This window comes from Malaclemys terrapin, chromosome 5, assembly GCF_027887155.1.
Source record: "Malaclemys terrapin pileata isolate rMalTer1 chromosome 5, rMalTer1.hap1, whole genome shotgun sequence".
NCBI lineage: Eukaryota > Metazoa > Chordata > Testudines > Emydidae > Malaclemys > Malaclemys terrapin.
In genome coordinates this window covers 33,855,609-33,881,862 of record NC_071509.1, presented here as the reverse complement: position 1 = coordinate 33,881,862, position 26,254 = coordinate 33,855,609, and positions in this window count along the sequence as shown.

Here is a 26,254-nt window from a genome sequence, read left to right as displayed (position 1 = left end):
AGATTTAAGTACATCTAATGAAATAACTCCAGCAAATGGTTAGAACCCTCTTATTCAAGGGATACTTGTTACAAGAAAATATTTTGCCTGCTTGTTTTGTGCAAAAGCTGAGAAGTTTCTGGTCAAATAAATATAGTGCCTTTTAAATTTGTCTGAACATACCTTTAACTAGGATGGCATTTCCCTTATTAAAGTTATAAATGAGCGATGCAGTATCTCAGAGGTCAACTGATAAATTTAATGTTCTAAGTAGGCTTAGGTTATGTCTACACTATCAACCTTACAGCGGTACAGCTGCTGTAAGGTCTCCTGTGTAGCCACTCTATTAAACCACCCCCAATGAGCGGAGGTAGCTATGTCGGCAGGAGATGCTCTCCCACAGACAGCGTTGTCCACACTGGCACTTTTGTCAGTAAAATGAATATCGGTCGGGGGGTGTTTTTTCACACCCGTGACCGACAAAAGTTTTGCTGACAATAGTGTAGACAAAGCCTTAGATTATTATTATGTCTAGATTATCTAATGGTCCCTTCTGGCCTTAAAATGTGAGTCTAATGGCAAGAGGGGGATTTTGATTAATTATTCACCTTACTCTCCAATTAATTTTGCTTTTATAATAGTGATTTTTTCCACAAATGAGGTTGGATTTTCTGAAATCATTCACCAAATAATTTCTGTGACTGATTCAGGGTTTGCAGCTGGTTGACGGGCAGTTCACTGTGAATATTCAAAGCTTTTTTTTCCTGCCTGATTGGTCACATGGTGTACTACTTTTCCCTGACTGGATAGATGCACTTCTTAACCCTGACCTACAATAAAGGAATTTTCTAAAAAGTTTCCAGTATTGCCAATGCTGATGTAGCAATGGACGGGCTCTACAGCTGCAGCCAATTTTAATGTTGAACCACTTAAACCTGCTAAGGGCAAGTTTAAATGACAAAGTGTAAAAATGGCTGTAGCCTAACCTAGCTGCACTAGGCCCCTCATGTTGCAAGCATTAGTGCAGATTGCATTGGTTGATGTTAGCGGACTAATGTAAAAAAGGGTCCAAGTCTGAAGTTTCCAGTGCAAATACTGCCTCAGACTTTGGGGAAACTTTCTTAGGGACTGAGGAGTGGGAAACTATAAGCAGAAGTCGAATGTGTTGTTTTGATATTTTTTCCTTTCTGTTAAGGACAGTTTTGCTAGGAGGGCAAGGTTTGGAGAGAAAATCTCTTTCCTAAAGTTGTTATAAGGGAAAATGGCATGAAGATGACTTAAAAAAACTGTTTTACTGCAATTCCTGTAAAAGATAAGTGTTGGAACATTTCTCCTCTATAGAGTTTGGGCTCAGGAATGTACCACAGCTACATAGTAAGTGACTGAGTTTTAAATTAAAAGCCAACCAAAGTAAATAGGGAACTGAAAAGCATTCGGTAAATGGATTTAGCTCCAATTTACAGCTGTGACAGAAGTAAAGGAAATAAGTTATTTGTTGATTTTTTTTAATTTATAAATTATTTGAATTAAAACTATGGGTCAGCACTTGATTTGTTGTTCTGTTGATGGTGATTGTACTTTATAAACATTGACCTGGCTCTCTATTCACTTACAGTATCAGTTTAACTCAGTTTACACTGATATAAGTGAGAGGAGAATCACATCCCTAGATTGAGGCAATACCTCCCAATTGAGGCCATTTTCATGTAATGGGTATGTTTTACCCAAGCATTTTCTGAGGCAGAGGCTAGAAATGAGCAAGTATCAAGGATTAGAGAGATTAAGTGAGAAGCATGGAACAATACAAATAACTGCCGCCAACTCTGCTAAAGCAACACGTTTGAAAAAGTAAATCACTACATCATGCACAGTGCTACATAGTAGGTAACTGGGATTCAGTCACAGTTTCTTTATTTTACGCAAGCAAATGGACTCAGTTAAAGGACATAAATTGAGCACTGTGACCCTTTCTCATGTAAGCACCCAAGCACATGGTTTAGTACTCTGCTGAATCAAGGCCAATAAATGTTGGTTGTTGGTAAAGTGCTTTAAATGTAATCTAGAAGTGTGAATTGTATGATTTCTACCCAGTAACAGTGATTAAGCTATACAAAGGAATGTTAGTGGTTTCATCCTTTTTAGTACAGGATTCTGTGCATCTTATTGGTCAATATTTTTGAGGGGGTATTTGTTTTTTGGAGGGTGCTGGCAATGGCAGTCCACAAAAACCACAAGCACCTATAAAAACTACTCAAACAGTAGCTACAAAGGCCACATGAGTAAACTGTGTGCCTCAGCTTTGTCTGAGACCCATTTGCAAAATGGATTAAAGAAAGCGTTCCTTAAATGAATGTGAGAAGGCTATTGACAACATTGTTCTGTACATGAAGTCTAATCAGTAGCGTTACCAATTGGAATGAAAAAGTGGCTCCTAAAACCCAGTAAAACTTTAGAAAGTGAAACTGACGTCAGCATTCATCTCTTGGCATTATATCTATCCCATCTAATACACAGTAGAAAAACATATATTCCACAGATATGTGGGAGTAGTTTTTATTAATTTAAATCAAGGCCAGGTATACGCAGTGGAGTGTGAATTTAGCCCAGTAAATAAATATGATAAAGTAAGTCTTTAAAAGCACAGTAAATTAAATCCACTGCTCCTTAACATCGAACACACATGCACTGAAAGAAAGAGTACCGTAATCTAAACTTTTGCAAGGGAACTCTAAAGGTATCGGAGAGGTGAGGAGACAACAAAACACACATACTCACATGCACCTCTCTCAAGCACTCTGTGACTGATATTCCTGCCAATGGACTAACAGCAGTTGTTGCTTTTCCACATCTCTGTGTGGGCATATAGGGCCACAAGATCTGCAACCTTGGATCTCATATCCCCTTTGTCAGTCCACTCCAAACCTTGTCCTGTACTGGTCTATTTGGATACTGCCCCCTTTCTGTACACAGGCGGTGTGCAAGAACCCCTCTGCAATCCATTCATTTTCAACCCACTGTATCTCCCCATCATGAGGCTTTAATGCTGCCAAATCAAGGTTCTTTCTGAATTGGAGTGTATGGGGTGAATTCCACCAAATATGAATCTGGGACTAATAAGAAATTTTAATTGTATTCTTGGAGTGTTTGCCCAGTCTGAACAGTCATATGCTATTCTCTGGACCAGACTGACATCTTGGTAAGAGTTCAGAGCACTGCATAGAAGAATGATTTTTAGTGTAATGGTAGCAACTGGGCAACCATAGTTCTGCTTCTGCTAATATATCTATAATTGTTTGAAAGTGGAGTATTCAACAGGAAGACAGATGTATAATCTCTTGGTTTTTTTAAAGTATCTTAAACTGTCATTTGGCAGAGAAAAGGGAGCTCTGCTTCTGGGTTGTCTTGTTTAAGAGGATCGGTGCCTTCCAGCAATACTGATTCTCTCCTGTATCTGCTAAGTGAGCCATAGCAGAATATACGTTGCAGTATTATAATACTTGGCACTTACATAGCTCTTTTCATCTCTGAAGTGCTTCACAAACATTAATTGGTCATCACACTATCAAAAGATCCCCAGATGTGGAGAAATCAGCAGGTGATTTAATACAGGCAATATCATGAAAGCTCATTGTAAAAATAAAATGTTATTTTTCTTGTGACCGACAGGTAGAGTCAAAAAAGTAATGAAACAATAAACAGTGAAGTCTTTAGAGAGAAGAAAATGTGCAGTATTGTTTACTCTAGATAGCACAAAACATTCGGTATTGTCTAATTGCTCTACAATGTGAAATAAACCAGGCACACAATGAACATTAAACTCCGATGAAACCAATCCATACTGTGAATCACGCCCCTTCCCAACCCCACATTTCACACGTGGTCATGCCATACGTTTTAAACATTCTTTGTGATCTCTTACATAGCCACAAAATCTCCAACATCTTCTTTATTTCTCTACTTTACTCCCCTAGGGTGAAATCCTGGACATAGAGCAAAAGCCTAATAAAAGGACTTTGCTCAGCAGTCAAGATGGAGGACTGAGGATTGGAATCTTCAGCTCCAACCTGTAATGCAGTACCAACTTCAGAAAGATCAGATCAGACAAAATCTATGCAGAACAATATAACTTCATTCACTCGGATCAAAAACAACGGGGGCAAAACTTTAGAGGGAAACTCTTCAAGGATCAGTTTGCTCCTAGTTGATTTGTTACTGGTAGTGGGGAGAAAGGAGAGAAATGAATTATGTTGGAGTGGGGTGCAAGTTAACAGTCAATGCCTTATTGAAGCTCTATGAAATGAAATATAAAAAGCAAGAAGGAGAGGGAAGAAGAAACAATGCAGGAGAGGAGATGGAGTAAGAGAGGACATCATAAAATATGATCATTAAAGAGCTTTTTGAGCCTGAAAATGTTCTGCAGCATGTCCCAGGCCTGGGAGAACAAGTCCACATTGCCTCTCCCAGGGAGGGTCATATTTTTCAATTATAAAAATAGATGTAAAAACCTGTTTATATGCCAAGACTGGAGGAGGATATGGATCTTCCCAAAGATTCCGTAAGGGTATGTTTACACTGCAATATAAGCTGAGGGTTAGTGGGACTTAAATCAACTGAGCCTGATTAGAGAACTCAGGGCTTGACAATCTACACTGATTGTTAACCCTAAATTAAGAATTTTCTAACCTGGGCTTGAACCTGAGGCTTTGGCGTTCACACTGTCGCATGCAGACCCAAGTCAAACCAGCCATATTTCAGACTCCCTATTGCCCTTATGAAATGTGGCCATTCTAGCCTTTTGACCATGATGCACTGTGGGAAATCTTGACTATCCATCCTGCACATTACAAGAAGTTTGAACAGCCTGTCAACACAGCCTGTCGAACAGTCATTTTGGTCTGTGTTCTTCCAGCTACCGGAGCTGGCAACATGGAGGGAAGCATCTTTTGAAGAACTTCTCTTGCTAACACTCGATATAGCCACTGATGTCCCCCATGTAGACCAGCACTTCTGGGGCAGGGCCACAAATGCAGACTGGCGGCATCACAGCGTCATGCAGATCTGGGATGGCTAACAGTGAGTCCAGAACTTTCGCATGAAGAAAACTACACTTCTGGAGGTCTGTGAGCAGCTTGCCCCAACCCTCCAGCATAAGAACACATGTGTGAGAATGCCCTTGCCAGTCCAGAAGTTATCAGTGCTGTCCATGTTGTCCTCTTCACAATCTTTGTGAAGTCACGGGTGAGCCATTTCCCCATGAATGGACCTATGACAGCCAGGGGCCACTGAATAAGTACACTCAGCTAGAAAATGCATCTATCATAGCTGGAAATGGATGCACCTGGACAACAGAAGTCAGGGATGCTTTGTGCTCCCACAATGTGGACTTCCGTGACTCAATGGAAGAGAGGCAATAGTACCTTTAAGAATATGCTTGTGGGAGGTGGTGATGAGGCTCCGTGATTGTAGTGGGTTTCAGTGCATAGTGAGGGATGAGGAATTGACTGCCATTCAAAGCACTTATGTATGGCATGACCACATGTGAAATGTGAGGTTGGGAAGGGGCGTGATTCACAGTATGGATTGATGTAAGGAAGTGATTGAAGTATAGACTGCGTACCTGACTGTATAGACCAAGGGTAGTCAATTATTTTTGTCAAGGTCCAAATTTCTTGGTCAAGGTATAATCAAGGTCCAGACTCCAGAGAAAATAATAATAAAAAACAATAATGATAATAATAAGTAAATAAAAAGATTTTAGGATCATTCAAAAGTGTCTGGCAGTCCAGATTTGGCCCACAATCTGCCTGTTGACTATCCCCGGTATAGAGAAATTGTGTTCACATACTAATTCTGATCATGCGTTTACTTTATTATTTTAAATACACATTGTCTGATGTGATGCAGTGATAGCAATAAACTTTCTTGATAAAATAAATAGCTTTATTTATAAACATGTATTGGAAAAGTACACCATTCAACCATTGCCAGACAGGTCAGTAGCCATTATCACACCAACACACCAGTAACAACAAAACCTTTAAAAAGTGCATGAACAAGTACAAACAGTGAAACTGTGTACAAGACAGAAATCCTATACTGTTGTATGTCCCCTGACCCACTGTTCTTTTCCCATTTGCTGCTCACTTGGCACTGGGGAAGTAGGGTGGAGGCATCCACAGGGGAAAGGGTCAATATGGAGGGCTGCATGGGGCAAAGTTACCCTGTCCAGCCACACATGGGGCCCAACTGAATGGGCCACACAGCCCTGGAGTCTTCCAAGCTGTTTCTGTACTGCATCACAGGGTACCGCGAAGAGGACTCAGGCTGGGTGTGGGTGATGCAGCAGCAGTCTGTACTCTGGTGGCCATTAGTGATAGCAGCTGCTCAAATAGTTTATTCTGCTGAGTGCTGTCCTCCTTCCTTAGCCGCCAGGAACTGTGAAGCAAATGCCTGCTCCCGTGCTAAAACTCTATCCTCAAGCTGTTCAGCCAGCCTGAGCCTTTCCTCTTTGGCACTGAACCTGCTTGTTGGCTCTCTCCAGAACTTCAACCATAAGTTCGTCATGGAAATGCCTCCTCTTGGAATGGTCTGTAAAGGTTTGTTGGCACAGGCTTCTGCAGTGTGGACGAGCTGTGGAGGTGCTGCAGCCAGCAGAGGTTGAGGGGCCTGGAACAGGACAAGATACAGGGTTATTGTCTCAACTAGCTCAGTGCAGAAGCACAGAAAAATCCTTGTGGAATTCCAAGGACATAAAACGATACTTTTCCAAACTGAACTTCAACCTATTGTGAGCAGGATGCTTCAGACCACAGTGAAAGAAGTGCAGAGATAATGATAAGTTAAAAATTCAAAGCTGCTTTTTGATTTCTATGAATTGCAGAAATACTTTAATTGGGATGGAGGAATCAGTGGCCATGCTATAAAAGCTGTATTGTTTCAGGCCTTACACATTTTGGAGGACATGACAGTTCTTATGGTGCCCCACTGGCAAAGGGAGATGTTATTCCAAGCTGCTGCTGGGAAACTTGCAATGAATGCAACGGAAGTATTCAAACATATAGTGACTGAATAGCCTATCTACAAGTGGAGTGGGCTGGTCAGTTACCAAGGTAACCCTGGGAAATACACCTTTCCCAGAATGTGACTACCTATCTGGAGTTCCTGCTTAAGGGAAAGTTTGCAGCTATCAGCACCTGGGATTGGATCAGAATTCATGAGGGAATCAATAGAATGTTGCATTAGCTTCCACATGGCTTAGCCTGATACGGCTGCATGCAAACACACACAATTCTACAACCATCCTTCTTACCCGCATGCCATCCCTGGCACATTCCTGGACAAAATTTCAAACCCCTGTCATATTCGGGACAATTGATTTTGTCACCCATTTAAATGGACTAGATTTGTAAATAGAGCACATTTCCACCTTCAGTCCCACCCCACAGTTCACTGTCTTCAGGTGGCTCGATAGACCATTGAACGGCTCAGAGGGCACACTTACAGGCACAGTAATGTAAGTTTGTTGTTTTTAAGAAACGGGAATGTACCTAGCAGAAATCTGTGATTTTCCCGTAAAAAAATCACTCTGAAGGTATTTTTTACTATTTGCATTTCTTTGTCACCATTTTGAACTCTACATGGTGGGATGGGAAAAGGGAAATAGGGACACCTAGGCACTGGCATACTATCCACCGTTAGCAGATATATGCTGCTAGCCGGGGCATCTCATAACTTTTGCATTGGTTCAGAGACCAGGCATCCCTCCCATTACTGTATTAATAAACATTAAAATGGAGCCAGAAACTTACTGAGCTAAGGGGCAGCTTCTGTCCATCCTCTGTCTACTGCAGGCTTTGTGGTGGGCTGTTCCTCAGGGGGCACATCAAACAGCTCGTCCAAGGATGGCTCCAGGATGTTCTGCTGCTTCTGCGCCAGAGCCTTGTATGGGACTGGTTTAAGCAACAGAGTGACATTATTGTTCTCACTTTATGCCTGCTGCTGGCTGCCATCAGTCCTCATGCTGGATTCTGGGGCCAGGAGGGCACCATCCTGGCTGACCAGGTCATCATGCGTCACCATTGGCTCTGTGCTCAGCGCACTGCCCAGCACCCAGTCAAAGTTCTCATATAATGGACATAATGTCAATGAATTGTCTGAGGTACAGTTGTGGTTTCTGGTTTTCCTTTGCTCAATCTTGAGCCACTTAATCCACTCCCTGTGCTGGTCACAGAGTCCTAGGACAGAAGGGGAGCTTGGGCTAAAGGCTGAGTCTGAGCTCAGGCCTACTTTGTGGTGTAGACATACCCTAAGGCTGTTGTGTATGGTAAGAGCTGTGAGGATACATTATTTTAAGACAAGATGGTATGGGCACAGTTTAATAGAAGGAAGCACTGACTTACCCTCTTACTCTGAGTGCATATAGTTGGTTGTTCATGTGGGTACAATCAAGCAGTACATCCAACGCATGTTGGATATCAAGGCATGTAAGTGGCTATGTATCCAGCAGCTTGCAGACTTCTTGAGGTTAACAGACTGTGATTCAGTTGGGATCCATCAGACTGTTCCAATATTTTATTTTAGACATAGGATTAGCAAAGACAATGTGCATTTCACATAACACCGAACCGTTTTCCAGACGGCATCCCCCACAAATATCCCATTGATTTCATTGGGGCCAGAATTTAGATTTGGGTTCTTCAATGCACTTTGTTGTGCTTACTGGGGAAGCTGAGTAATGGAGACTATTTACCACTGGTAACATTGACCAGCACAACATTGGCATCCATGTGCTTCAGAGATAAATTATTTGGACAGCAGGGGGTGGATTCAGGGATGCATCTGAGGAAGGCTTATGTAGCGTTTTCAATTTTATAATAATATGGGAATCCTGAATCAGAGAAACTAGAATTTCTTTGCAGCAGGAGAAGAAAATGATGGCTATGTCTACATTGGATTGGCTATGACTACATTGAATGTGAAGGTATAATTTCCAGTTTGGCTAGACATACCCACACTAGCTCTGATCAAGCTACACTAAAAATAGAAGTGTAACCATGGTGGCACAGCAATGGGATGGGCTAGCCACATTGACTACAATCTTATCTAAATCCCTAGGTATGTACTCCGGGCAGCTAGCCTGTCCCACTGCTTGTGTTGCTGCAACTATGCTTCTCTTTTTAACATGCTGGCTGGATCAGAGCTAGCATGGATATGTCATCTCCAGCTGGAAATTACACCTCCAGCTTCAGTGTGGACATACCGTTAATTAGCTATAAGTGAACCTCTGTTACCTGAGTCCTTGTCTGAATTATAATTTTAATGCTGCTGGTATTTTTGTGATATTGTGTGTTATGATACCTAGAGCCATGTATAGGTATCTTTTTATTTAAATCTAAATGAACATTGCCTACAAGAGAACAATACTAAAGTTTATACTTACAGTGATTGGGAGTGGATTCTGCAAAAGAAATGTTGGGGAAGAAGAGAGGCTAAATTTAGCCTAAGTTCATCACCCTTAATACCATGGCCAAAGAGAAATGTTGGATCCCTTTTTGTGGGGTTTTGGAAAGGTTTAGCTTGAATATTATAGGTAGATAAAGTTATGTCCCTGTCAGTTGAAAGCCAGAGTTGGTTGTGGGTGTCTTGTGCATTAGAAAACTACGTGGCCACATCCCTCAGATTGAGGCTAAGCAATACAGTTGCAGATCATGTAGGCTATTTTGCCATGATCCTTTCAGGGTTTTGTGTCCTCAATTTCAAACCAATTAGAGAATGTCTAAAAATAAACTATGCATATAATAATGTATATAATAAACTAATGTCTATTCTAACTGCTCATGGCCTGAATTCATCTGCCTTTTCTTGAGAAAGGGGCACCAGATACAAAGAACAACTCGCTACAAAGAACAACTATCACTCTGAGTGGCAAGCATCATAATTTCCTCTGCTAAATGTAAACTTACCTTGTATGAAGATTATATACCACTTTCACTCTCTCTCACTCACTAACCTTAAGGGTACTGTAATTCCCAGCTTGCGGTAAGTCACCACCCAATTCAGCAGCTCTGCATCTGAATTAACTTGAGGGGGAAAATCAACAGATGTCCTTTAAAAATGGATGGAACCATCTGCACGTACCTCAGCAAACACTTTGACCATATTAAACAGAAAAATCTTCACAAGTATCTCTCTCATTCCAGACCAAAATAAAAATAAAACTACCTCTAATGTAGAGGATTAACCTGAAATATCCCTGAAGCAATGGAGAGAACAGAATATACTCTTTGTAGGTAGAACTGAAATCTTGAAAATGAAGGTTGCTCCTAGGCTCCTCTACTCTGTAGGCCTGATTTCCTTAAAGAATTTGGTAAAAACTTTCCATAGTTTGAATAACCTCTCTAATTTCATCTAACTTGGAAAGCCTTCAAGATGCTCCCACAAAAGCCTTAGTCCCTATCTAAAGACTTCCTTTTTAAACTTTAATTTAGCACAAGAAATGTCAGCCACAAATAAAGTTATGATCCTGAGTAATACTTCTTATCGAAAAGTTGTTGGAGTTTTTTATTCTCTCCTTACAGTTTGGATCTTTGATAGAAGATACAATTCAGCTTCTCTTACAAGAGATGTAGCGAAGCACACCCAATACCTATCCCAATGACCTCTCTCCAAGCGTGCTTATTATTCTGTGATCTACAGCACTTTTGTAAAAATTTCTATTATTGGAGTGTTTTATAAGGACATTAAAACTGCATCCATATATAGGACATAGCAGTCTGTATCACATAAAAAACCAAGTGAAAAGAACATTAAGTGCAAAGTCAAGCAATCAAAAGTTAGGAAATGGCAGAATTAAGGTTGACTGTGAAACTTTAATTCAGCCCCCTTGTGCATATGCATTATGATACAGTCTTTAATTCTGTGATCACATACTATTTTTTCCACAAGACAACTGCCTCATTCAGTGAATGGATTCTTATTCAATATTTATTTTAATCCTCATCATTCAATGTTTGACTGCAGTCTTGCCTTCAACATGCAGTCAAACCCCTCACTGAATACAGGGTGAATATGGTGCTTTCCTTTAATATCTTAGTATTTTATCAAAATCAATGACTTTATCTTCACAATACCCCAGTGAGGTGAGATGGTATTCTTATCCCCCGTTTACACATGGGGAACAGATTAAAGCCACAAATGTCAACTAATGTTCAGAATGCTTCACATTTTATTACACACTTTGTATGTTTAGAGCACAGCTCCCACTTACATCAGTTTTTTTTGTACATTCTTTATAATCATAGATTCCCAGGCCATAGGGGATCATTAGATCATCCAGCCTGACCTGTATAGCAGAGACCATAGAATTTCACCCAGCATTGAGCCTAATAACTCATGTGTGACTCTCATCCAGAAAGGCATTCAGTCTTGGTTTTAAGACACCAAGTTCCAATGGTTAATCACCCTCACTATTAAAAAATCATGCCTTATTTCTAATTTGAATTTGTTTTGCTATAACTTCTAGCTGTTGGTTCTTGTTATGCCTTTCTCTGCTAGATTGAAGAGCCCTAGATTACCCAGTATTTTCTCTATGTGAAGATGCTTAGATACCATAATCAATTCACTTCTGTCTTCTTTCTGAACAGCTAAACAGATTGAGAAGTTTAAATCTCTAATTGTAAGGCATTTTCTTCAGTCCGTCAAATAATTTTTGTGGGTCTTTTCTGCACCCTGTCCAATTTTTCAACATCCTTTTTAAAGTGAGGACACCAGAACAGTACACAGTATTCCAGTATTGTCTCAGCAATGCTGTATACAGAGAGAATAAACTAAATCACTTTCCTATTCCCCTGTTTTATATATCCATGGTTCAGATTAGCCCTTTTGCCACAGAATTGCATTGGAAATTCATGTTGAGTTGCTTGCTTACCATGACCTCTAAATCCCCTAAATGCTTTCCAGGCTACAGCCCCACACTATAGATAGGGCCTGCATTCTTTGCTCCTATATACATAACATTCCAGTGGGTTGTAATTAAGAATCATTTTGTTTGAATGGGCCCAGATTACTAAGCATTCCAGATCACTCTGTATAACTACCCTGTCCACATCATTATTTACCTGCTAGTCTTTGTCATCCCAGATTTAATTAGCAATGACCTTATATTTAGTTCCAGTTCACTGATTAAAAATTAGAGCTGGTCAGGAATTTTTCAGCAGAACATTTTTACATTGTAAATTGTTGATTAACCAAAACAGAAACTTTTCATGGAACTGTGTCAGTTTCTATTACAATTTTGTCAAGAAGGTTTGTCAGAGGGGACAAATGCACACACACTCATACAAACATGAACGCCCAGTGTTTAGGGCCTGCCCTTGGAGTGAGGAAGACCTGAGTTGAAGTCCCTCATCCACCTGATTCAGGTCTTAAACTCAGGTCCTGCCACATCCTGGGTGAGTGCTCCAACTACTGGGATATTGAGTGTGCTGAGGTGGGATTTATCTTTGTCATTTTGACCAGAAAGTCCATCCTGAAAATAGGCTTTTATATTTGAAAACACTGCAAACCTTAACTTTATGAGTTGATAACAGTGCTGACTATAATAATTGGCTAGGGGGAAAAAAATCCTATTTCCCAAGCCTGAAACATGTGGAAGTGCTCTCTAGGGAAGTAAAAGTGTCTGTCTGGTTTCCCCGTTCACTGGACAAGGACAATGATGGTGAAGTCTAGCAGGAGTGGCTGAGCAGAACAATGGAAGTGAGCTATCGGTCAGAAGGGAGGGGAAAGCCCAAGTTTGTAAGCTCCATCCAAAAGAGCAACTTCAGGCTCTTGATGATGATGTCTTCGAGGTACTTTGGAGCTACACTGAGTTGCTAGTCAGGCCAGAGGGCTAAAGGAAATGATAACTTTTTTAAACAAATATTTGGCTTTCATCCACGTAGAATACCCATTATTGCAGAAACTGAGTCAGGAATTGTTTAGACAAAGTAAGAGGCATTCTCAAGAAGACTCAGTCAAGCAAATTCGTGACCAGAAATATTTTTTTACCAGCCTGTTATAGAATTGCAGGTTGTAAAAGTGCTACTCTTGTATGATGATCAATATAATATCATATCTATGTATATAAAGATACAGAGACACTTTGGAAAAAAGCAATAACATGTTGCCTTGAAAATATGTGGGCAATGAACTGTGTGTTAACATTTCAAACTTTAACTGGTTATTCAATAGTATTGAATAAGATGCAGTCAAGCAGAAATGACAGAACAGGTAAAACTAGATAGTCCTTCATGTGCATGAAGAGAGTCAGCTTGTTATTCCATGTTACAGTTGATAATTGGCTGTTTATTTGCAACAGCACAATAATATAGTTCATCACACATTACCATTACATGCCTCAGCACTAATTATATTTGTGATGGGACGTTTACTCCACAGCAGCCCTGATAGGGTTAAGGTGGCCTAAAATGGGTCAATTAACCTTCACAGTTGCACCTGAAGGGAGGCCCAGGGAGTTATAAACACTATAACTGGAGATGAAGCCCAGCTGACAGAGAAGTTGGGAAAGGATTATAAAAAGAGGAAGTTTATAGCAGTAGGAGGCTGCAGGGAAAGTTTGTCATCACTCTCTAGGAGTAATGAGGTGGCAGAGGAGGAAATCTGAAGGGGAGCATTAACACTGGGATCCTAGCCCTGGAACAGGGATCAACCTCACAGGAAATGTGAAGAAAGCTAAGCCTGAGAAGGCAATGTAGGATGAAGCACAGGGAAACAGCAACAAGGAGGGAGACTGTACATTTTGGCTGCAGATTATAGAATCCCTGGGCTGGAACCCAGTATGGAAGGTGAGCCAGGGTTCCCCCATCAGCAACTGGGAAGTGGTGCAGGACTGTTGGAGGCACTATCCAGACAACTGGCTTGGCAAGAGGTTGATACCCCAAAAGGGGGGCTCATACAGTGAGCCACTCAGAGGGCTGAATTGTGAATTACAGGAAGAGAGACAATTGCAGCGATGGAGTGACCCTTGGGTGGGGAGCATCTGAGCAGGGGAAGGAGCTCTTGAGGTGAGTGCATCTTGTTACAGTATTACCCAGGGCTAGTCTAAAATATTGTGTTTTTTTTTTTTTTTTTTTTTTTTTTCAGGCACTGTGTGTGTGTGTGTGGGGGGGGAATCATCAGATATGTCTCAAAAATTTTAATGATGTGAATAATCATCCTGAACAATTTGCAAAGGGTCTTGTGGGATTCTCCATCACTGCCAATTTTTAAATCAAAATTGGATGTTTTTCTGAAAGATGAGCTCTAGAAATTATTTTGGGGATGTTTTATGGTCTGTGTTATATAGGAGGTCAGACAACATGATTACAGTGGTCCCCTTTGACCTTGGAATCTTTGAATCTATATAATAGTTATTTAGAATTTTACCAATAGACTATTATATATTGTATTTTTTAGAAACTGAGATTTAACTGAGTATAATGGTATATTGGATTATTTCAAATGGAACCCTCTCTTTCATCCCTCTTTCTCAAAAATTTCTAATTGAAAATCTGTAAGGACTCCAATTGTTTTATGCTTTATATTTATTGTATTTTTCCTCATTCAGATATAACTTTTAAAAAACACTGGCCAATATTCTAAAAAATAAGTACCTAAAATTACATATATGTTAATGGGCGCTACTGGGCATTCAGTACTTCTGATAATGAGGCCACTTATTTGACTGTCCAAACATGGATTAAGGAGCCCAATTTTAGGCATCCATCTTAATCCTGAATGTGCTAATTTAGGTGTCTTGCAGCTTCACTGAAGTCAGTGAGGTTGTAAGAGATGCAGAATTCGACCCTTTTGTGTAGGTGTTACTCCACCAACCGAAATAAATACATATATTTAATTAAATGTTGCAAAATCAAAATATCTTTTTAGAGCTCCGGTGATTGTAATTAGGAAACCAGTGTCTAACTGTGCTATTACAGTGTTAATCTCACATACTACGTTACTTCCGTGTTCTAAATTTCAGTACTGTATTCCAAGTAATCTCTCTGATATTGCTGTGTGATAACTACACTATCATAGCAGTGACAACTTTACTTTATGAATGGAACTTAGTCATTGCTCTATATTTCCAACATTTAGCAGCATCAGACAATAAGCATGCACAGTATACTTGAAAGAGAGCCCAGGAGATCTATAGGTTTGTACCCTGAAAATAACTTGGTTTCAATCTCCTTGAGATAGGATCTTCTTTGTATAAATTCCCATTTTAATGGTATAAATGCATTTAAATATGACTTAAATGTGGTTGTGAAAGAGAGTGGCTTCATCAGCAGCTCTATGACTTAGAACGTTAATAAAGACAGTGTGAGGAACTAAATTCCATGTGCCCATTCCCCATCTTTTTACTGGCAGACTGTAGTACTCTAAATCATTTTTATGAGGCATGTTAATAAAATCAAATGCCATTTAACAGTTACGGTGTGCAGGTAATTTGGCATATTCTCAGGCAGATAGTCAGTCAGTAAAATAAGTGACTGAATCATATCCATTTGCGTTGTGGGTAACATTTTAAAAAGCCAATGGAACTTAGGCTTTTATGTGACCAGGTCACCTTTGAAAATAGGAATTAGGCTCCTAAATAACAAGGCGGTGGTCAAAATTTTGCTCTTAGATTTTTAAGTTTAAAGCCTGTGTTTCATGTACTTCCGTTAAATAAGAATTCCTTGGAAATGCCAGGCCGGATTTTCTCCTTAGCTCAGTTCCTCAGAGTTGCACGTGGTGGTAGGAGTCTGTTAATCCTGGTCCCTCTGAGAATTACAGTAGCCAAGAGGCTACTGTAATTTATACCAATGGTTTAGGGTCTCTAATGGACCCTGTGTCAGTAGAGTCTAGGCAAAATTGAGCTCCATTCTTCAACACCTTGCAACCTGAATAGTGCAAGGGGCTGAATCTTCATGGAGAATCTAGCCAATTGTTTTTATTTCATAGTCAGGTATCATGAATATACTGTTTTATGACAAACTAAGGTCTCCAGATTTATATTTATAATAAATAATTGTATTTCATTTTTTGAAAATGCATAGTAAACCAAACATTCTCTCTATATAAGACTTGCTTGCTTAGAGCTAGACCATTGGGGAGAAAAGTCTTCATATAAGACCATGTTTGCTGTGATGTGACAACAATGTAATGTGAAGTATTGATCAATAACTGTGCTAAATGATGATTATGTCAGTAATATATAAAGCAAGTCAAGGATTATTTTTGTTTTACAACATCATAGAATAATTAGATCAATTAGCACTATAGTTGATGTCAAGAGTTCCAAATGTTCCACTTCTAAGAAATACCATATCAACTCCCAGAACATTAAGATAATTTTGTTGTAGGAGTTGAGGTGAGGTAGAGGTGTTAGCTTTGAACAGAGGCAAGACTTACCATCCTGAATAACTTTAAAGAACTGAGGAGAAAATTGATGAATATTGGGACTCCTGCAGCTTTAGGCCCAGGTGAAATATTTAAACAAATTTTCTTATATATTCATTCTAATTTTAAACAAATTTGTGTTCATGCCTCTCTTGTGCAAATAGCCTAGCAACTGAATTTACTAGCAGGAATATTCGTGAAACAAAGTCCTAACTAAATATTGCATAATATTTTTAGAAAGAAACATTTAATACATAACTGTAAGAATCTGTTGGAAACCTGGTTCTGGGAATTATGCTAATTTGATCAGTGAACAGAAACATAACATGTACTTTTGTGTCCAGAGAAAATTGATATCTAATATCAAATACTTACAATGATCTGCCCTTGAGTTATAGTCTAAGAATTATTTACAGAAACTATTCAGCAAATAGTTAATTTGGGTTAAGGTGGCCTAAAATGGGTCAGTTAACCTTCACAGTTGTCAGGTTCTCCTTTTTAAAAAAATTTGATGTTCAGAGATAAATTTCATTTTATTGCTATCTGTTCCATTGAATAGGTAGTTGAACGATAGATTAAAAATCATGTAAATGCTCACATTTTTCCACACATGTAAATCAAGTTTATTATATGTACTCTTTACTATTGTATTCTTTAAAATATTTAACAGTGTCACCCATGTTTGCTTATGACATTGCTTGAAGATTTTCCGGTAAATTCTTGCTGCCAAATTTGGCAGTGCTTCGTGAAACTTCAAGTAAAACGACAGGATTGCAGGATGCAAGATACAGAACAAAGCTTTCAGGAGTTAATGATCCCTGAAGCAAGGTGGCACCATACTCCTCCACTGAAAAGATTTTTTCCAATGTATCAATTCTCTATAGTTGGTCAAATCATCAGTTGGTCGGTGTCGCATCCATTAGTGTTTAATACTGAAAATTTTGCAAAGTGCCTACAGGTCTTTCATCTTATACAAACAAGGGCTAGGACTACTTGCTGTTTCTGGACATTCTGTGTGGCAGGATCTCTTTTTCTTTATGGTGGGAATCCTAAACTATCAGTCATGTAATCTGCTCTCTATTCAGTTAACTTCTATTGGGATCATTTCAAGCAAATGAGTTAGAAAAGTAAGACCCTGATCCTGCAATTTACAATGTGCTCATGTGGAGCTCCACTGATTCCTGGTATTACCTGCATCCATCTGTATCCATCTGTTGTCTCTTATCTTATGCTTACATTGTGGGGCAGGAACAGGAAAAAAAGTTGGAAATGGTTGTCTTTTTAAAATATATATATTTTTGTTTTGCTATTAGGAAAAAGAGCAGGTAATTACGTGACAATATATATATCTAGAATCATACTCCTAAACATGTGGAATTATACCACAAAGAGCTTGGCCCATAAAGTAAACAGTGACAAAGAATGGTTTGATCTATTACTAATTTGTTTTAATTTTTTTTTTTTTAGAAAATCTTTATCCCTTTACAAACTGGCTACAGATAATCTTTTTTTAAACATGCTCTACAATCTGAAATTTGTTAGAACAGTTTTTTGCAGACATTCCCATACCTATGAGCTGGGAGGAGGGAAGGAGATCATGCCTAAATAGGGCTTCGTAGTAAGAATGGAACACAATTTTTGAAAGTGTTCTAATAATGTCAGGGATGACATCAGAGAAACTGCCCTGTTTGAATATTGTTTCATAGATAAGCAGAGTCTTGCCAACTCTTGGAATTTTATCATGAGTATTGCAGTATTTAATGTGTTGCTTTCCCGCTCATGGAATCATGTGATTATTTCAGAAGTTCACATTTCATTGAAAATGTTTCTTTCTCTGATGGTAGTCAAGCACAGCTCACAAATAAGAACCATAAAGCCTCCATAAGCCAGAAAGCAAATTTTCAATTGCCCAGCATTTATTTTTTTTAAATCATGATTTTTGAAACCAGTTCTCGATTATTTGGGGGAAGATGCTGACTCGTGATTTTTGAATGCCAAGGGTTGGCAATACTGCAGTATGAAACATACAGGTGGGTGCCTAGAAAAACCTTTATGGCTCTTAACAGTGTTGGCTCTGGCTACTTTTGAGGTTTTCTTCTTGAACTGTATATTGACTAGTATATTAACTCACACCTTATCTGCTGTTTAGGGTTTCCACCATTACTTCAGAAGTTGGCAGGTGACTGTACGTTGCTAGATTTGGTCTTAATGCAGAACTTGTTCCCCTACCCTGAAATCAGTCCCACTTTGTTGTTAGAATTACAAGTATTATTGCAATTGGATTTGACCTTCTCTACCAGTGATTGATTTTTAAACCCCACCCCAATCCCCCGATAAACATAGCATCACAGTCTTGATAGCAATGAAGGTTTTGAATTGACTTTTCTTATTCCTTATAATAAACACTTTACATAGTGGAAGGCAGCTTTCCATAGTTTAAACATGCAAAGTACTTTGTCCAGTACTGTTTTCCTCCTTAATGCATTTTCAAGGTCTTTTCTAAGAGGATAAGAATGTTCAGCCTTTTGAAATACAGCAGTGAAATTCTAGAGCATGTCAAATACAATAAACAACCACTTTTTAATGTGCTGCATCATTAAAAGTATCATTTTATTGAGTAGAAAGAAACCAATACTGCAGTATATTGACAAGGAAGGTGATATATACATGAAATAATAGAAAAGGGGCAAAGTCTATTGGCTGCAATCTGTATAAAATGCTTATGAAAAGAGTTGTAGTTAATGAAATTATATTGACAAGATTTTTTTTCTATAGGTTGTTTTGCTGTGTTTTTTTTTTTTTTTTTTTTTTTTTGCATTTTGTTTTTATTTAAAGAGCAGATTATTAAAATGGGCAAAGTAGTGGCATACGGTACTAATGCAGAGTGCTTTAGACCAGCAAAATGAATTTCTTTAGCAGCGAAGGAATAAAAAATGAATCAAAAAAAGATCCAACACTTTAAGATGTAGGAATATCCTACCATAAGAGATAAAAATGCTGTTTTCTCTTGGAAAAAATGAAGATAGAAATGCTAAATTATGAGTTATTGAGGGAGGGGAAAAAAATCTAAACTGAAAATGTTCTTAACTGATTTGATGCCCTGTAACTACATAATATGCTTTACAATCTGAAATTTGTCACCCAAGTAATCCAAACGCTCCTCAGAACAGCACCTTCACATTCCATTCATATTGGAATGAATTAATTGAGAACTAAAATTTCTTAAGAGTAAATGTATGGTAGCACGTTTATCTGTGGTGTGGGACACTCAGCTTCAGTTCCCTGCTCCACCACAGACCTCTGGTGTGGTATTTGGACAACTAATACTGCAGCAAAAAAGACAGTTCCCGGGTGATTTCCCCTCTCCCCCTGGCCAAGACCATAAATTTCTTGTTTCCTTGCCTTCTCAGGAACAGATGTCCCTGTCTCTAGTTACTGTTGTAGCTTTTTCCATGTGAAGCGATGCAGTGGCATTAAGATGACAGATTTCTTTCACTTATCCAATGCCTAATTAATGTACAGCAAGTCAGAAATGTTTCCAAAAACCAAAGAATAGACCCAAAACTGGATGTCCATTACTGTTGCAAAAGGTATGTAAGCTGTCAGAACTTGTGGTCATTTTCCTATGTGATGGCTCCTATGATTCACAAGGATATGTTCCCAGAGGCACATCTCAATTCCATAATGGAAAAGAGAGTTTAATGGAAGAGACATTGGTCCTTAGTCTTTTCCCAACTTATCAAGTTCAATGCCTCCTGCAGAGTTTTCTCCCCTGACACTAACTGGACCAAATATTGGGCAAATCCAGGGAGTCTGAACAGAGTGCAGACCAGAAAAACCCCTGGAGAAATTACAGCAAATATCTTCTGAGATACCCTTAATGCGTTGAGGTGAAAGCTCTGTCAAAGTGTCTTGTGTGCCATTCCCCTCTCCTTCTGATAAGGAAGAATCAGCAGCACCATCTTTAATTTAGTTTATATTTATAAAATGTACCTATGCACACAGCATTTAGAAAGGGCATGCAGCAAAATCTTGATTTAAACCTGTGTAAAGGGTGGCAGAGATCTGTGCTGCCCCTGGAGGAGCTCTGGGAAGGATCTACCACTCAGTCACAAATACTTCCCTGCTTGCCCTTGTCCCAGGAACTTACTGATCCCTCACAGACTGCAGCTTATTGTCCTCTTTGTGCCAGCTCAGCTTCACTGGGCAGCATATAGGGGGAAGAAGGGCAGGGCCTTTCCTCTACCTATTCCTTGCCCCTTCCTCCCTTCTCCCCACCCACCTGCTTGGGGAGCAGGGCTGCCCGCGGGGGTGGGGGGGCAAGTGGGGCAATTTGCCCCAGGCCCCACAGGGGCCCCCACGAGAATATAGTATTCTATAGTATTGCAACATTTTTTATGGAAGGGGCCCCTGAAATTGCTTTGCCCCAGGCCCCCTGAATCCTCTGGGTGGCCCTGTTGGGGAGTGGTGATATGGCAGCACAGCCCTTTCTCTCTTACCTCATGCTCCAGTTGGGAGTGCCAGTGTGGCTGCAGAGGATGTGCCTTTCCTTCCTACATGGTCACATTAGGCTAGGCCGCGATCTTGCCCAAAGCGATCAAATTATCAGTAATGAACTCCTCCACGCATCCAACCCCAAAGAACTAATAACTTCACTGCTTCTTCCTCTTCACCTGTGTGCTTTCCTCAACTGACCCCTTTCTCCCAAAGCCTGAGCAAATACACAGGCCTTCCAGCATGCCATGAAAGTCACACACACCCCTGTGACAGCAGAGTGGTGTAGGAAAGTTACCATTAATGGGGCAAGAAACAAAGCAGCTCTGCCGAGGAACCTGCGGCAGCAGATTGTCCAGTATCTCCACGAGAGTTTCCTGGAGATCTGAGGGAGATTCCCATGAAGTGAGGGAGTCCATCAACAGCCTGTCCCACCACTCAGACTAGGCATGCAGTGGGAGACAAGCCTGCTTTCTTCAACCCTCCTGCCCCCAACAACTTGCTTCAGCAATTCCCAAAATCAAATCTCCTTAGCAGGGGCCTCCTCTCCTCTTTGCGCTTCACCAACATCCGACAGCTGTGACTGGCTAGCCTCTTCCAGGGTAGAGAAGAGCTCCTGGCTGCATGAATCTCTGACCTCTGAGTCATCCTCTGCCTCTGGGGCCTCCTCCCCTCCACATCCTCATCCAAGATTTCCTCCTGGCTCGGTACAGTCTCGACACAAGCCACCGAAGTATCCACAGTGGAGGTGGGGTCGCCACAGAGTATCATGTCCAGCTCTTTGTAGAACCGGCATCTCATGGGCACAGCACTGGAGCGGCAGTTTGCCTCCTGCGCCTTGTGGTAGACATTCTGCAGCTCCTTCACTTTGACCCTGCACTGCAATGTGTCCCGGTCATGGCCCCTTTCTGTCATGCACCGTGAAACCTGTCAGCAGGTATCATAATTCCTGCAGCTGGAGCGCAGCTGGGACTGGACAGCCTCCTCTCCCCAAATGCTGATGAATAGTACACTTATTGTACTGGCTTGTAGGGGCTGGATGACTTCACAGGCTCCTGGGTATAACAAAATCCTATTAAATTACTCAACATTTTAGGAGAAGTGTTGGATTGTGTTCTGTATGTGATAAAATGCAACCAACTATTTCTACTTTTTTATATGGCAGGAGATGGTAATTTCTAGTTGACTAGATACATATCTCTCTACTTGGTTCTACAAGGGTGGTTGTTAACCTTGCTGCTGAGACCTCAGTGTTAACATAATGATTTTATTGGAAAATAACTTGCTTGCGCAACTTATTAACCCACATGTGTCCAGACAAAAATCTGAGATCCATTTTCAAATGGGACTTAGAAATTGTACTATGATGATTACATTGTTTTCAAAAAAATATAAAAATTCATGACCATATGGTAGTATTTCTTAGCAACTCTATGCAATAAAACAAAATACTGTGGTGTTCTCTGAGAATACATAATACGTTTTGAGATCTTGATAAAATTCTCATGATAAATATAAAATGATTTTGTCACCACTCTAAGTTTCATGAAAAATGTAATTACAGGCTTGATGGTTTTTTATTGTGACTAAAAATTTGTGAGATAGTGTTTTCTAATAACTCTTGCAGTGGTTTTATTTTGTTTGTGTAAGCAGTTAGGATGAGCTCTACCCTGACATCTGGTGGTGAATTATGGCGAGTGTGGAAAAGAACTCAAGGGGCTGATCTTGTTTGCATAGGCACACCCACTCCACCTAGCATGAGCCCACAGCAGCCCAAAATGGTCACTTTGGCTGCTGTGGGATCCCCAGTTTCTCTGTTATTGGGGCAGGAGGTGTTACCCTGATTATGTGAATCAAGGACAATGAAACTGTTTTATGACAGAGGGTCTCACCATCACCCAAGTAGCACTCGCTAGACAAGGGACATGGGTTCCAAAACCCAGTGAAATCAGAGTTGAAATCGCTAAAGTTACTAAGAGCTGAGATGACTGACTGCTGTGTTAACCATTGGGGGAGCCTGAAGCTATATTGCTAAGCGGCTAGCATAGCAGTTTGTAGGATGGCTGGTGGAGCGGCATAGTTTGTGGGATGGTTGGAGTGGCCCGCTGAGCGGTTGCAGGGACGGCTGGAGGAGCAGAGTGGAGCGGAGCGGCTGGTGGAGCGGAGCAGTTCGTGAGGCGGCAGGAGCAACTCATGGGACCGCTGGTGGAGTGGAGCGGCTTGTGGTGAAGGTTGCAAGAGAGCCCCACGGAGAGGTGGGCAGTCGGCCTCGGACCACGTAAGGTACCCCTTAAATGTCCCCTTCCCCCTCCCTTTCCACCCAGGCGGGGGGGGGGGGGGGTAAAACCCTGCAGATAAACCTTTGAACTCTGGGGCTGCACTGACCAGGGGCAGAGACTTTTGGGGTGTTGGACTTTGGGTGATTTTTGGGTTGCCAAATTCAAGAATCAAAGGGAAAGGACACGGCCCAATTTGCTGGGGTGGGTCTTTTGCTCATGGTTTGTGTTATGAATCCTGTTTGTGGTGTTTTTCCAGTTTAATGCTGATGTCGTTTACCTTCTGTTAAACATTTTCTGCTACACTCAGACTCCGTGCTTGCGAGAGGGGAAGTATTGCCTCTTAGAGGCACCCAGAGGGTGGTATGTAATTGTCCCAGGTCACTGGGTGGGGGCTCGAGCCGGTTTTGCATTGCGTTATTGAAACAGAACCCCTAGATACAGAACCCGGCCCTTGTTGCTGCCAACTCAGATGGGCAGAAGGGTTACATTTGTTTTTACTATGCACAGCCTTGCTGGGAAAGATACAGGGTTTAACAATTTTGGTTGGGATGAGTAGGTTTTCTGGAGCTTGTCAATTCATTATTTGCTGCTGCTGGCTAGCATCATTAATCTGGTTGTATATAATTTAAAGCTGTTGCTGGTGGCTGTAAGTTTAATTATTATTGTTATGGTGCTCAGAGCATTTGCATGGAAGTTTTTAATTATGGCAACATCCAAATAAACATAAAGGAAAACCCAGCTTGACACACAGAAAACTAACTAGAAGCACCTTTGATTTTTTTTTTTATCTTCAGCTACTAGAAAACCCTTCATATACATGCTATTATATTCCATGCCTTGCTTTCACCTAAGTATCTGTCCTTAAAAAATGACCACCTTGTTTGTCAAAATGTTTTGTTTTTTCTTCCATGATGTCCACACAGAATCCCATGGCTAAAATAATCTCTCGAAGTTTTCAACTAATTGGGTAGATTACAATTATTTTTCTACAGTCTGCAGCATGCTCATTCCAAAAGTGCTAGCAATCAGTCACTGTAACCTAATCTAGTACAGTCATCACATACTGGGATTGCTATTACTATCTGAACATTTTGCCTTAAGGCTAAAAAAAAAAAAAATTGCATTATTTCCTTAAGGGCTGTGCTACTAGCCTACTTAATCTCCCTAGATAACTTCCCTCTACATGAGTCAGCCCTGCTGCAAGGACACTTCATTACATCTGACAGTGATAGCAAATGATTTACCAGTCCCTCTGATTGTACAGTGCAATTAAGGAAGCAGCCAAACAGTGACTGTCGCTGCCATAAAATCTATGCCTAGCACTGCTGCAAAGCACTCTAGAGAATTGCAGAAGACAGCACAGAATTCACCAGAGCAGTTTGTGCTGGCCATCAAAGCACAATTTAATAGAAGAAAATGGAGATGGAATTCAAATATGAAGCTGCAACTAATCTTACAGTTCTCAACTGCACTCAATAAAAGGAAAAAGTATAGCCTTCCCACATTATCAATTTCCCCTGTTTCTTATAGACCTTATGCTATTTGGTACTGACTTCCTTCACCTCCCCAGGTAATCCTTCCCTACTATAGTGAATAAATGTTGCAAGAGCCTTAATTTGTTTGTTTTTGTCTATTGTCACATTCTATAGGGTTTTTTCCCCCTTTTCTTTTTTTAGTAGTTCACCTGTTCCTGTTGCTGCTTCCTCACTTGACCTTCAATGAGGGGAAAATCTGAGGTTGCAGAAGTAGTCAGGGATTTTTTGAATTGTCTGGTCCATCCATTTCCAGTATGAGTCCACTGTATCATTAAACACTTCACCGCTTGTTAGTCATTGCATGCAAATATAAGTAAAATCCAAGTTAGATTTTATCTTATGACATGTTGTAGATCTGGCAAGGAAGGGGAATGAACAGGAAATATGTCATATTTATGGAGAAAACTTAATATTGAGGTGGTTGGGAGACTTAAACTGTATGATTTAATATAATTCTTTTTACCAGGAAGATTAGGAATAATATGCCAAGGAGAACAGATGGCACTTCAGACAAGACAGAAGAACATTAGGGTTGCCAGGGGAAGGGTGACAGAAGGATCTATTGCTTACTTTGGAGGGACAGAGCGAAGACCGAGAAATCCAAAGCTCAAGATACATAGGGAACAATAAGAGTAATAGGATCAAATAAAGAGAGCATGAGGTCAGGTTGGGGTAATCTAGAGTAAAATCTCAAAGAATAGTGTAGATATTCCACAATGGATTCTGAAATAAACAGGAAATCAGAGGATATATAAGATGGATATGTGTTCCAGGTTTGAGTGGGGACCTGTGCCAGTACATTTTGGATGGATTGGATAGGAAGAATTTATGGGAGAAGAAGGAATTGATGAGGTTAAGGAAGGCAGAAAATTGTAGACATACCCAAAAGCAATTTAAGAGGTTGGGTATGATCTGCAGAAAAGTGTCCTCCCAAGACTGAATTCAGAAAGTATATAGCCAAGATTTATACAATAGACCGGGAGCCAAGAATTTAACACTACTATATTCTGGAGGCACTGATAGTAGCAGTATAGCTGGTTGATAATGATTAAGTTCTAGTTCAGAGGCAGCATGGCCCAGTGAGGAGGGCACTGGACTGTGGCTCACAGATCTAGCTCAGATTATTATTAGTAGTGATACTCATTCACTTTTAAATAGCAATGCAATATGCTCTCTTTGGGTCACCCTCTACTGAGTATATAATTATCTCTGGAACTTTATGGACAGGGTTTTAAGAATCTATCGTGGGAGGAAGGTCTCCAGACTTTGCCATATACTTAACCCTTGGCTCCACTTTAATATTTTGAGAAACATCCCCCTTTCTGGAATTGCTTCTTGTCTAAAAACTTCTAATATTCCAGTGCGGTGGTTCCTGATTGTTGTCCAGTCAGCTGGCTGCTCAGTTTATTTGGTGTATCCTATTAGCCAGTAAAATACTCTGTTTTTACTTCTATCAAACTAAGCCTAATGTAACATTTTTATAATTCTTCAGGACCAAAGGTCCTCTCCTTGAATTCTTCAAATAGCAAGCATTATGCTTGTAAAGTA